The sequence below is a fragment of the Aulonocara stuartgranti genome (assembly GCF_965226115.1).
Source record: "Aulonocara stuartgranti genome assembly, chromosome: 23".
Taxonomy (NCBI): Eukaryota; Metazoa; Chordata; class Actinopteri; order Cichliformes; family Cichlidae; genus Aulonocara; species Aulonocara stuartgranti.
The window spans coordinates 358990-371097 of record NC_138958.1 but is presented as its reverse complement, the minus strand read 5'-3'; the positions used below and the strand labels follow the sequence as shown (position 1 = coordinate 371097).

The following is a 12108-nucleotide window of genomic DNA, read 5'->3' as shown; positions in this document are numbered from 1 at the left end:
ATTGTTTTTATTTGTTTTTTTATTTGTTAGTATATACATATTGTACATATTTTATTCTAACCTCCTTATAATATGTAAATACCTCCATCGAACGAGCATTCGTTTCCTCTCGCAGCAGGGGTGAGCGTCCTCGAACAATAAGCCAATCTCATTTGCACAGCAGGACTTCAGTTCAGTAAGGAACTTGTGAACGAGGATATCGTGGGCTGACAGCAGGGAGGTAGGGCTGGGTGTCAGGGCCTCAGGAGAGGCAGCGTGACACCACAGTAATCAGGGTGAGGGCGGGCAAGTATAACATCATTTCAGGAGGTCTATGCTTGACCTACAACTGCCAGTAAATGCACAACACCGTAAACCTGATTTGCAGCTTACATCTGTCAACTAAGCCATTTTCCCCTAACTATCATCTGGATCCAGTCCTACCATATGTTAGCAAATATATACGGGCCTCTTGCTTACTACTCTGCTTGCCGTTTAAGTAAGCCATACAGTATCAAACAAGCTATCAGGAGACAGAAAAAGACGTCAGCGGGATTTTGACCAATGAATAAATAAGAAAGGAGTCTAGGGATAAAAACAGGTAGGAGGCTGTTGTGGTGCTAATGGTTGCACGTAAGGATCTGCTCCCCTCCTCCTCATCCTCCTCTCAACAATTCTCTGTTCCTGCAGCTGCTATTTTCAAAGGCTTTAATTGGCCAAAGTCACTCAAGGTGACAAGGGCCCCATGGGCCTGTGTCTGGGCAACCTGATTACTGTGTGCGTGCGTGCATGTGTGTGTGTGTGTGTGTGTGTGTGTGCGCCTGTGTGTGTGTGTGCGTGTGTGTGTGTGTGTGTGTGTGTGTGTGTGTGTGTGTGTGTGTGTGTGTGCACAAAGGTATCACCACGGGAGCACTGAAGTCAACAAGGATGTCATGCAGTTGCTTGTGGTCTGAAAATGACTTAAGGATGTTTTTGTTTTAATTGATGTTGCTGTTAAAAGTGTAGCACAGCATAACATCAAACCAACAATATGAACATTTTCAGGCAGGGAGGCCGTTAGTAAGATGTTTTTGGATGACCAACACAGCTTTGCTTGTGAAATGAAAGAATGAAGGCTACAGGGTTGCCTCTAATGCAACCAGGAAGTCCACGGTTTTCAGTTATGGTTATTTAAAATCATCCCAACGCCACAGCAACGCCCGATATGCATCCATGCATCTATCCATCCATCTACTTCCGCTTTATCCCAGGCCGGGTCAAGGGGGCAGCAGCCTAAGCAGAGAAGCCCAGACCTCCCTCTCTCCAGTTTATCTGGGGGAACACCAAGGCGTTCCCAGGCCAGCCAATAGATATAATCTCTCCAGCGTGTCCTGGGTCTGCCCCGGGGCCTCCTCCCGGTGGGACATGCCTGGAACACCTCACCCAGGAGGTGCCCAGGAGGCATCCTTGTCAGATGCCTGAACCACCTCAGCTGGCTCCTTTCGATGTGGAGCAGCAGCGGCTCTACTCTGAGCCCCTCCCGGATGGCCGAACTTCTCACCCTATCTCTAAGGGAGAGGCCAGCCACCCTTCGGAGGAAGCTCATTTCTGCCGCTTGTATCCGCGATCTCGTTCTTTCGGTCACTACCCACAGCTCGTGGCCATAGGTGAGGGTAGGGACGTAGATTGACGGGTAAATTTTACACTCAGCTCCCTCTTCACCACGACGGAGTGTGCAACATCCGCATCACTGCAGCCGCAGCACCAATCCGTCTGTCGATCTCCGGCTCCCTTCTCCCATCACTCGCGAACAAGACCCCGAGATACTTGAACTCCTCCACTTGGGGCAGGAACTCATCCCCGACCCGGAGTGGGCACTCCACCCTTTTCCGGCTGAGAACCATGGCCTCAGATTTGGAGGTGCTGATCCTCATTCCCGCTGCTTCACACTCGGCTGCGAACCGCTCCAGTGCGAGCTGGAGGCCTTCACCCGATGAAGCCAACAGAACCACATCATCCGCGAAAAGCAGAGATGAGATTCTGAGGCCACCAGAGTGAAAGCCCTCCGCCACTTGGCTGCGCCTACAAATCCTGTCCATAAAAACTATGAACAGAATCAGTGACAACGGGCAGCCCTGGCGGAGCCCATCACCCACCGGGAACGAGTCCGACTTGTTGCCGGCAATGCGAACCAAGCTCTTGCAACAGTTGTATAGGGATCGAATGGCCCGTAGCAATGGGCCAGACACCCCATATTCCTGCAACACCTCCCACAGGACACCCCGAGGGACACGGTCGAATGCCTTCTCCAAGTCCACAAAACACATGTAGACTGGTTGGGCAAACTCCCATGCACCCTCAAGTATCCTCGAGAGGATAAAGAGCTGGTCCAGTGTTCCGCGACCAGGACGAAAACCGCATTTTTCCTCTTGTATCTGAGGTTCGACTAGCGGACAAACTCTCCTTTCCAGCACCCTGGCATAGACTTTCCCAGGGAGCTGAGGAGTGTGATCCCCCTGTAGTTGGAACACACCCTCCGGTCCCCCTTCTTAAAGATGGGGACCACCACCCCGGTCTGCCAGTCCAGGGGTACTGCCCCTGATCTCCACGCAACATTGTAGAGGCGTGTCAACCAGGACAGCCCTACAACGTCCAGAGCCTTCAGGAACTCGGGGCGGACCTCATCAACACCAGGGGCTCTGCCACCAAGGAGTTGTTTAACTGCCTCAGTGACCTCGCCCCTGGAAATTGGCGGGTCATTCCCCTCATTCCCAGACTCTGCTTCCTCCTCGGAAGACGTGTCAGTGGGATTAGGGAGGTCCTCGAAGTATTCCTTCCATCGCCTGACAATTTTCTCAGTCGAAGTCAGCAGCGCTCCGCCAGCACTATACACAGTGCAGGTAGAGCACCGCTTTCCCCTCCTGAGACGCCTGACGGTTTGCCAGAATCTCATCGAGGCAGTCCGAAAGTCTTTTTCCATGGCCTCTCCGAACTCCTCCCACACCCGAGTTTTTGCTTCAGCCACTGCCCGAGCCGCATTCCGCTTTGGGTGTAAGTGCCCGATATGCACTTATACCCAAATGCAGCTAAAGCATCAATAAATATCCTGTATCTGTGTAAAGACTTCATAGAAGATAAATGTGGCAAATGCCATCGCAGGTTTACCCTCGATGCATTTCAACATCTCCGTGTGTTGTAGCCTGTAGGCCACAAGCTACGCCTGTAGCCTACAGTATACTAAACATTATTAAACAGCAAAAACAAATCTGGAATCCAGCTAGCTTGCAACCTAAATGCTGATGTTTGCAAACATTCTGCCTGCATTGCATCAGCATGTTAGCTTTGCAACTCATTATTCTCATGCTGACTTAAGTATTTAGCTCAAAGTGCTCAGAGACACTATGGTTGCTGTATACTCCTGATTTAGTTTTTGCCGTATGTCAGTGTCTTTTATTCCTATCCCCCTCTCTCTCTCCTTAAATAGCTCCAGGTCTATTTCAGTCCCACTGATACTTGAGACAGAACAGACAAATGTGTGGGCCTGAATTTAATTGCAGGTATCCAAGTGATTAAAGGCAATTTTCTGGTTTAAGTCAAATATTAAAAGGTCGGCCTGTGATTAGCTCTCAGCTTTGAAGTTACACAATATGATCCATTTTCTTCCTACAGTCTGCATCTTAGCAATAACCTCCAAGGGAATACTGTACTCAACAACATCTTTGTCATATAATTGAAAGGCACCCGGACCAGCATCCCCTATTCTAAATGGATAATTAAATCAAACACATCTTGGTGGAGTAGAATAGTAATGAAAGCAGAAGCCATATTTTGCAATTGCTCAGATGTAGATGAGTGCGTAGAAGCCACACATATGACAGCTACTTTAAAAAGCACAATGACAAACTCATTTACAGGGAAAAAACGCTGTGCAGCTGCCCTGATCTAGGACAGTCAGCAGCTCGAACTGAGATGTGTCTGCAGCGAGAATGTAATGCTATTTTCCAGCTAGCCGCTAGTAATCAGGTTACTGTATCCTCTTGCTCAATGCACAAAGGGGATCCTCCTCTTTTACCATCATCCCTCATTGTTACCAGCTGCAGGCCAAGCTGCAAGTAGCAGCACAGCTATAGTGTAAGTAATGACTTGGGCTGGCTTGGCAAGAGAGGCTCAATGTCCTCTTTCACTACAGTTTTTCTTAACGGAGCAGGTAATGAGGAAAGAGCATATTGGTCACTGAGTCTAGAGCATTTGGTTCTGCCAGGATATGTGGAGATATGAGAGGGGCTGCAGAGTGTTTCTAGGTGGTTCCTGGAAGAGGAGGAATTACAAATCACTGTTAAATAAAGAATAAAAAAATGATTTTTTTAGTAGTCTTTCAGTGTTGCTCTGCTCTGCCCTTGCTATTTTCACTCGTATTAATCATAGCAACAGATGTGCCGAAACATGTCAGGAATGGAGATGGCGGCGCCCTCTTTCATGACAGTAATGTCAGCTTTTTATTTTATCCTCCAGCTGGTGGCTCTGCTGCTGTTGGTGAAACTGTGCATACTGAGCACTGATGAGGGAGGGAAGAGTTTGGCTGAAGGTACAGGTGGAGTAAGCACTTATGCTGTATTGAACATGGTAAATTAGAGAGACTGGGGCTGTCCATTTGATTACGCCGTCGTGGGAGGGGTTTAACGTCTGGATTAGTGTATTGTTCTCACTGGTGTCTATCAGGCCTTCAACATCAAATCAAAGAGTTTTCTGCAGATTTCTGATTCATGACAGAAATCAGGTATTTGAAATCAGTAAAGAACGATGTTACAGAAAGTGGGAGGATATTTTATGTCAACCTGAATTTACTTTCATTTTTGGACAGTCAGTGTCCTCTGAACAATAATGAAAATACCATAAACACTACTGTAAACCATTGCTTTTCACCACACATTAAAACTCTTTATAAAAACCAACTACACCTGCTCTGTGAGTGGGTTTGTTGTTTAAAATAAAACAAGCCACCACAGCATGTCATTACTCTTTGTCGACACAGTGCATTGAGAAGCAAATTCACATGAGGAATTGCTGGTATTTCACAGGTTCACCGCTTCTTTCAGGAACTCACAGATGGTATTACTGAGTGTTAGTCTGCAGCTACTGTGGAGCGAACTGACTCACCATTATTTGTTTTACAGCTCAAATAAAGACATTGCTTGACTTACTTTTATGAGCCTTGCTGCCAGGTCGCTTGGGCTTTTCTGGGGACTGAACAATAAAGTCAGTCTAATAACACTGTATAAGTCTATGCAGCCAACAGAAGGCTGTCACTGCAGGCAAAGAAACTGAACACTTTGCTCCCATGGCTATGTTTTCCAGGGGAAATTATTTTTTTATCTTCAGTACTGCAAATGTATTATATTCAATAACTCGTTGGAATTTCATAGATGTATTTAATTTTCTTTCTACTGCTTAGACAGCCAAGTCTTCTTTCCTCACGTAATCCTCAGTTGTCACATGAACAACTTTTTAATCGTGTAAGGTGAACTCAGTTGTTTCTCACTGCTTGAAATCCTGTTTAGTTTAGTTTTATAATCTCACTTCACCGTGTTTTGTCTACAGTGTGCAGTGGTAAGAAGCGAGGTTTATTATACTCACAGTCTTTATTTAAAATCATTTAACTTTTACGAAATCACTCCTCAGTTTTTAATACATTCTACATTTTGCATTTAGTACTTTTGTAGTCTGCTGGAGTTTGGCTCTCCTTCATTGAAATCCTACTGACAAACTAGACTGCAGGTATCCAACATGCAGCAATGACATCAGCCTCCTTTTCATTGTTGATGGCACTTTTTTACACCATGTCAGAGAGGTATAAGTTTACTGCAGGGAACAATAAAGGGATAAAGTCATGAAACACAGCTTAACACAGAAGCAGTGTCAGCTCATGTCTTCGAGGTGCTGACTGTGACTCTCAGAAATGTAGGGGCCTACTATGAAATGGTCTTGGTCCAGTATACCCAGTGAAGCAGTTAACGAGATGAAGTCTATTTATGTCGACATTATATGTGACTTTTGGCCTTCCCTATCAGTGACTTCTCTGCTTACATTGATGGTCAAGGTAGTTAGTAAGAGCAAAGCGACATGTTAAGACAATAAATCTCAGAATGCTTGCTAATGTAATTTTCTTTCCACAAATGCACAGATAATATCTGATCTCAGAGCAGTGAAGCCAGAGCCAGCAGCGCCTTGTCTAGCATGGTAGTCTCCCCTGTGTTTCCTGTCAGAGACACGGGGCTTTACCTACAACAGCCTGGCACAAACAGCCAGAAGAAGCTGCTGGCTCTCAACTTGGCAAGCTCAGGCTATGTTAAAGGGGCACACAGACACACTCATGAAACAGACCTGTGCTACAGATTCCAGTGGAATGGAAGACAAGCACAGTCTAACCTATTCCACATAATACACATCTATATCCACAGGATGATGGAAGCTTATGAGACTGAACACTGTTTGAAATGCTTTAAGTTTGTGAATAACACTGTAATTTATGTCTATTTTAGATTTTTCTGGGCAAGCAGTGCCTGCTTTGCTTTCCCTGGTGGAACGTCACTGGTATCGTTTAACTTTAACTGGTAACAACAAATACGTATATACCCTGATTAAGTCTACATTACTTTTATGTGGGGAAAAAACTCTTTGTTGTGTGACTCTCATCAGCAACACGGTGCAGCTAACAGGAGACATACCTGCACAGCTCCACTGTTGTGTCTGCCTACAAAGTGTTATGAAAGGTGGATAGTGCAACATTAAATGTAAAGCTTTCCTTAAGGTCACAAAACTGTCCTTAACCTTTGCCACAGCTTTGCTTATGACAGAATATAAACTCTGAGTGAGAATCAGAAGATAAATGAGCTCTTTTGTTTTTTGTGAGGTACAAAGATTAACAGTTTTCATGTTGTACAAATGTTTTAATCATGTCATCCAGGAAGCCTTACAGACGCTTTATCTGGCATCGGTTTGAACAAAAGATCTTCTCATTATGTGCTGAACATTACAACTCAGCTCACAAGCTGCCATTCTTTCACAACTAAATTAATGAACTCGTCAACCAAAATGAGCCCATACTTTATTCAAAATCACCCGTGGAAGCAGCAAGTGAAGGTTATGAAATTCAGAACGTAACGACTGTGAGAGCACAGTAAAGTTATTCTTTTCTTAATCTGACTGCAAATTTCACAGTTTGACATCTCCTGTAGCTTCAATGAGTAATAGGTGACTATATATATATATATTAGTACAGCTATATCAAATAGTGCTGACATAAAAGCTCAGACGGACGTTGATGCGTTGTCGTTCCATCTCACCTTTTTGACACGATGACTCGTTTAAAGAATCAGGGGAGAAAAGCAAATCAGTCTTCTGCCTAAGAGAGTGGAAGTCAAAGCAAAGCCCATTATTTTGGTTTCTGAGAGTGGAGTCAGTACTCGAGAGTGTACAAAAACAAAGATAAACACATCATGAGCCAACAATCAACCAAGTGCCTCATTTCACAAATGTAATTCTTATTAAAGCCAAATACATATGAAAGTAGTTACTGTTGTTTTTGAAAGAGACATCACAAGGAACAAAACATACATTTATTGACAGTTCGATTTAAATCCTAGTATCTCTTTCAGTTTCCTTACCTCCACACACACACACACACACACACACACACACACACACACACACACACACACACACACACACACACACAGTTCTTTAGCATCAGTAGCCTGAGTTATGCAGTATAAAAATGTTAATGTATGCATTTATAATGACAAACAGCAACGCTTTATCCAGCGCTCCGAGTGCTCAACCAAGCACACTGACAACCAACAAAATCCTTATTTTTCTTTGCCAAATCGAATTCCAGTTAATGAAATGTTCATCTGCCAACAAACACGTGTGAATACTCCATCTGGGATGGGCCCAGAACTGTCACTAATGAATACCATCCAGCCACCTTTCACAGTGAGGCTGACACTTTCTCAGCTGTTTCTCTCACCAGTTTACAAGTACTTACAGACGAGTGGATGCAGTGTCCAGTCTGCCTACATACTCATCGGTCAGGTGTAGGATGTCGATCTCCCCCCTTGTACAGTCTAACTTGAACTGACATGCTTTTTACATGCTCTGTGATCCCATGTGAATCTTTTATGAGCCCCGGCCTGTGTTTCATGTTCACATTTCATTGTGAGCGTCAGAGCCACACACTTTTCTAATGCACATTTGGAAGCTTTATTAATCCCACACTGGGTAAATTCACAGACAACAGCGAGAAAAAGTTCATTAAAGATATATTACTAAGATATATATATATATAAAGATATATATATATAATACTAAGTGCAATAATCCTTTCTGTCATCGTTGTATTTTTACTCAGTTGTATATAGTATTTGTATTTGTATTCTATTTTTATCTTATTGTATATTTATTTTATTTTATTCTACTGTATATAGTATATTATTTTATTCTATTCTGTACAGTTGTGTACTGTATTTATTCTTATTGTATTCTAATTTTTGCCTCATAACTTTTGCACTCTCCACTTCCTGCTGTGACAAAACAAATTTCCCACGTGTGGGACTAATAAAGGTTATCTTATCTTATCTTATCTTATTAGAAAAATAAAAACTGAAAAATAATGCACAAAAGAGAAACAGTAGTTGTAATTGTATTAGTATCATATTGTGGTGTGTCAGCTGGCTGTTTTACATTTTTTTCTAACTCTCTCTTTAATAACATCCTTTCAGATCTTGACTCTGGGGGTTTTGTGAAGTAATCCTCCTGCAGTGACAAAAAAATTATTAAAAATAAAAAACTGAAAGATAAAATTACATAAGTATCTACAGCCTTTTCATGACACTCAAAATTGAGCTCAGGTGCATCCTTTCTCCACCCCCACACCTGTCAGATGTTTCTACAACCCGAGTCCACCCGTGGTAAGTCCAGTTGGCTGGGCATAATTTGGAAAGGCACTCCCTTGTCTGAAACACAGATCTAAGGAGGGATATAGAAAGATTTCTGTGCAATTGAAGGTATCCGTGATCCCAGTGGCCTCCATCATCCATAAAAGAAAGTTTGGAATCACCAAGACCTGGAGCTGGCCAATCTGGGTGATCGGGGAAGAAAGGTCTTAGTAAGGGAGGTGAGCAAGAATCAGACAGTTACTCTGACAGAGCTCCGGTGTTGCTCTGTGGAGAGGGGAGAACCTTCCAGAAGGACAGGGCCGTGCAGAGACGTTTAAAGGGGCGGGTGCTCAAAGTTAAAAAGGGGCACATTGAACCAGGCTGAATAACAACAACAAACATTCATCAAGAATCTAATATGGGCAACAAGTAAAGCAAACGTAGCCTATGTTTTACCTGATGGGTACAATGTTGCTGTTGAGGGGTTGCTGCTGCTCCTGCTGCTGATAGTGCTGGAGGGCAGGGCTGTGTTGATCTGAGACTGTAGACATTAAAAAGTCCACAGGAGAGATGGTAGCTGATTAAACAAGTGTCATGAGATAATAACAAGATGCAAAGATTGGTGACAGCACTTGGAACCATAAGGCAACAAAAACTGTGAGAAATAATTTAGGCTCTGCCTGTGAATCACTCTTTGCTTCTCTTCTTCCTTCCATCCCATCATTTCATATATCACTCTCCACTTGCTGTCTATCTGAGAACAAGGCACAACTTGCTATTGCAATAAACTATAATCTAATTATCCACACCTAACAACTCCAGCACTTAATCTATAATAAAATGATGACAGAAAAATGTTATAGCCCTGCCTTTAGTAGCCTCACACAGCTCCTACTGTTTCCTCCTCATGTCCTTACCAGCCATGTCTGCACAATGTTATATCATCAGTAATAGTTTTTTTTAAAAATCCATCTAAATAAAAAACACACATGCACACACAGTGACATTTTAGACCTTCTTCAGAATACTGTATATACTATGGGCATCACAGTGCTGATCCAGAATCCTTACATTATTATTTATTACTAGAGCTACAATAATAAAGCAAAGAGGAGGGGGAAGTAATAAATATGAAATAATGTCATTATGATGATTCCATTTGTTTCACTATCCACTCTGTGCAGGGCAAATCTTATTTTTACTGCTGTAAAATCCAAATTTTGTCTTATTTAAAATATAAATCTAATATAATCTGCTTCTTAATGTATGTTCTTTAAAAGACAGCGTGTTTTTTAATATATTATAATTATAATAATGCATTATTATGTGGACATGCATATTAGATCATTTTTTAGTGAAATATAATCCCCCCAGAAAGGCAGGAAAAGCCCGGAAACTTACTTTAAAACTAAATATGTTCCCTAAAACGGTGACAGAGCTACAGACCCATGACAGCCTTACACAGGTAGCCAGCAGCTATGTCCAGCACTACTTGTGCAGTTAATACAAGGACAAGTAATGTTTGTCGCGCTGTTGCACACACAGCACGCTCATTTGTTTCAGTTCATCAGTTGCAACAAGACAGCTTACCAACGTGTACATAATAAGCTAATACTCCTGTGTGCTACACACTACAGTTTACGCTGTACACCTACTTACTGGTTTTGTCGCGTCAACTTGTGTTTCTCCTGCAGCTCCGGACCGCAACAAATGCGCGTGCTCTTTGTGAGCTCGTTCCCGGCTCGTAACCAGCGCGTTCTGCCGTCAAGGGCAGATCATTGGTTAAATGTGATCATGTGACTGATGCAAGCCAGATCCTTTAATTTAGCAAAACTGTGATTAATAGTTAAATTTTATTGTTGAGGGGCACAGACAGGACTCCGCACGCACACACACATTAAAATTTTTTTAAAAGTTGCCTCAACAAAAGGGCACTTTGGGCACTTATCAGGAAAGGGGCGGGTGCTCAAGCCCCTCTAGCCCCCCCCCCCCCTCTGCACGTGCCTGCAGAAGGACAAGCATTTCTGAAGCACTCCATCACTCAGGCCTATATGGTCCTCAGCAAAACGGACGTGATAGTCCTCTGGTCTCTGGTCTAATGAAACCAACTCTTTAACTGAATGGTATGGCGTTATTTTTGTGCCACTATTCTGAGCGCACGTAAAAAGAGTTTGCAGGTGCAAGTGTTGAATTTTGAGGAGAAGTTTATTTTGAGCGAAGAAAAGCTGAATTTAAGTGAACAAAATTTATTGCTGCGTGCAAAAAATGTATTTCCGTCTTTGCTATTATCCACACACACACACACGCACACACACACACACGCACACACACACACGCACACACACACACGCACACACACACACACGCACACACACACGCACACACACACACACGCACACACACACACACACACACACGCACACACACACACGCACACACACACACACGCACACACACACACGCACACACGCACAATAGCAGCCCCTCTCGCTCAGTTTTTGTATTTGGGCTCTCAACATTTCTGCCTGTGAGCGCTCAACTCTTTCCGTACACCGTTATATTTGTGCCACAAAACCAGCCAATCACAGACTTGGATGCAAAAAAATCTGATTGGCTGTTTTGGTCTCCAATCAACTCGAAATGACAAAATGCCATACGCCATAGCCTACGTCTATTGCAGCATAACTAAGGGAGGATTCAGGGTCACCTGGTCCAGCCCTAACTATATGCTTTAGCAAAAAGGAAAGTTTGAAGCCTAATCTTAAAGTAGAGATAGTGTCTGTCTCCTGAATCCAAACTGGAAGCTGGTTCCACAGAAGAGGGGCCTGAAAACTGAAGGCTCTGCCTCCCATTCTACTTTTAAATACTCTAGGAACAACAAGTAGGCCTGCAGAGCGAGAGCGAAGTGCTCTAATAGGGTGATATGGTACTACAAGGTCATTAAGATAAGATGGGGCCTGATTATTTAAGACCTTGTATGTGAGGAGCAGGATTTTGAATTCTGGATTTAACAGGAAGCCAATACAGGAGAAATCTGCTCTCTCTTTCTAGTCCCTGTCAGGACTCTTGCTGCAGCATTTTGGATCAGCTGAAGGCTTTTCAGGGAGTTTTTAGGACTTCCTGATAATAAGTTCAAGTTCAAGTTCAACTTTATTGTCACTTCAACCATATACAGTTTAAAAATACACAGTGAGGCGAAACAACGTTCCTCCAGGAA

The 12108-nt window shown here is 43.3% G+C and overlaps 1 protein-coding gene and 1 long non-coding RNA gene across 7 annotated transcripts in view; one reads left to right on the top strand and one right to left on the bottom strand.

Moving 5' to 3' along the window:
* Positions 1–12108, top strand: part of pex5la (peroxisomal biogenesis factor 5-like a) — a 124885-nt gene that overhangs the window by 27763 nt on the left and 85014 nt on the right. The window lies entirely within an intron of this gene.
* LOC309699764 lies at positions 6928–10631 on the bottom strand. The gene is made up of 3 exons (XR_014274464.1): positions 10551–10631; positions 9348–9432; positions 6928–7360 (listed from the first exon to the last, which is right to left on the bottom strand). It is a non-coding gene; the product is annotated as an uncharacterized lncRNA (long non-coding RNA).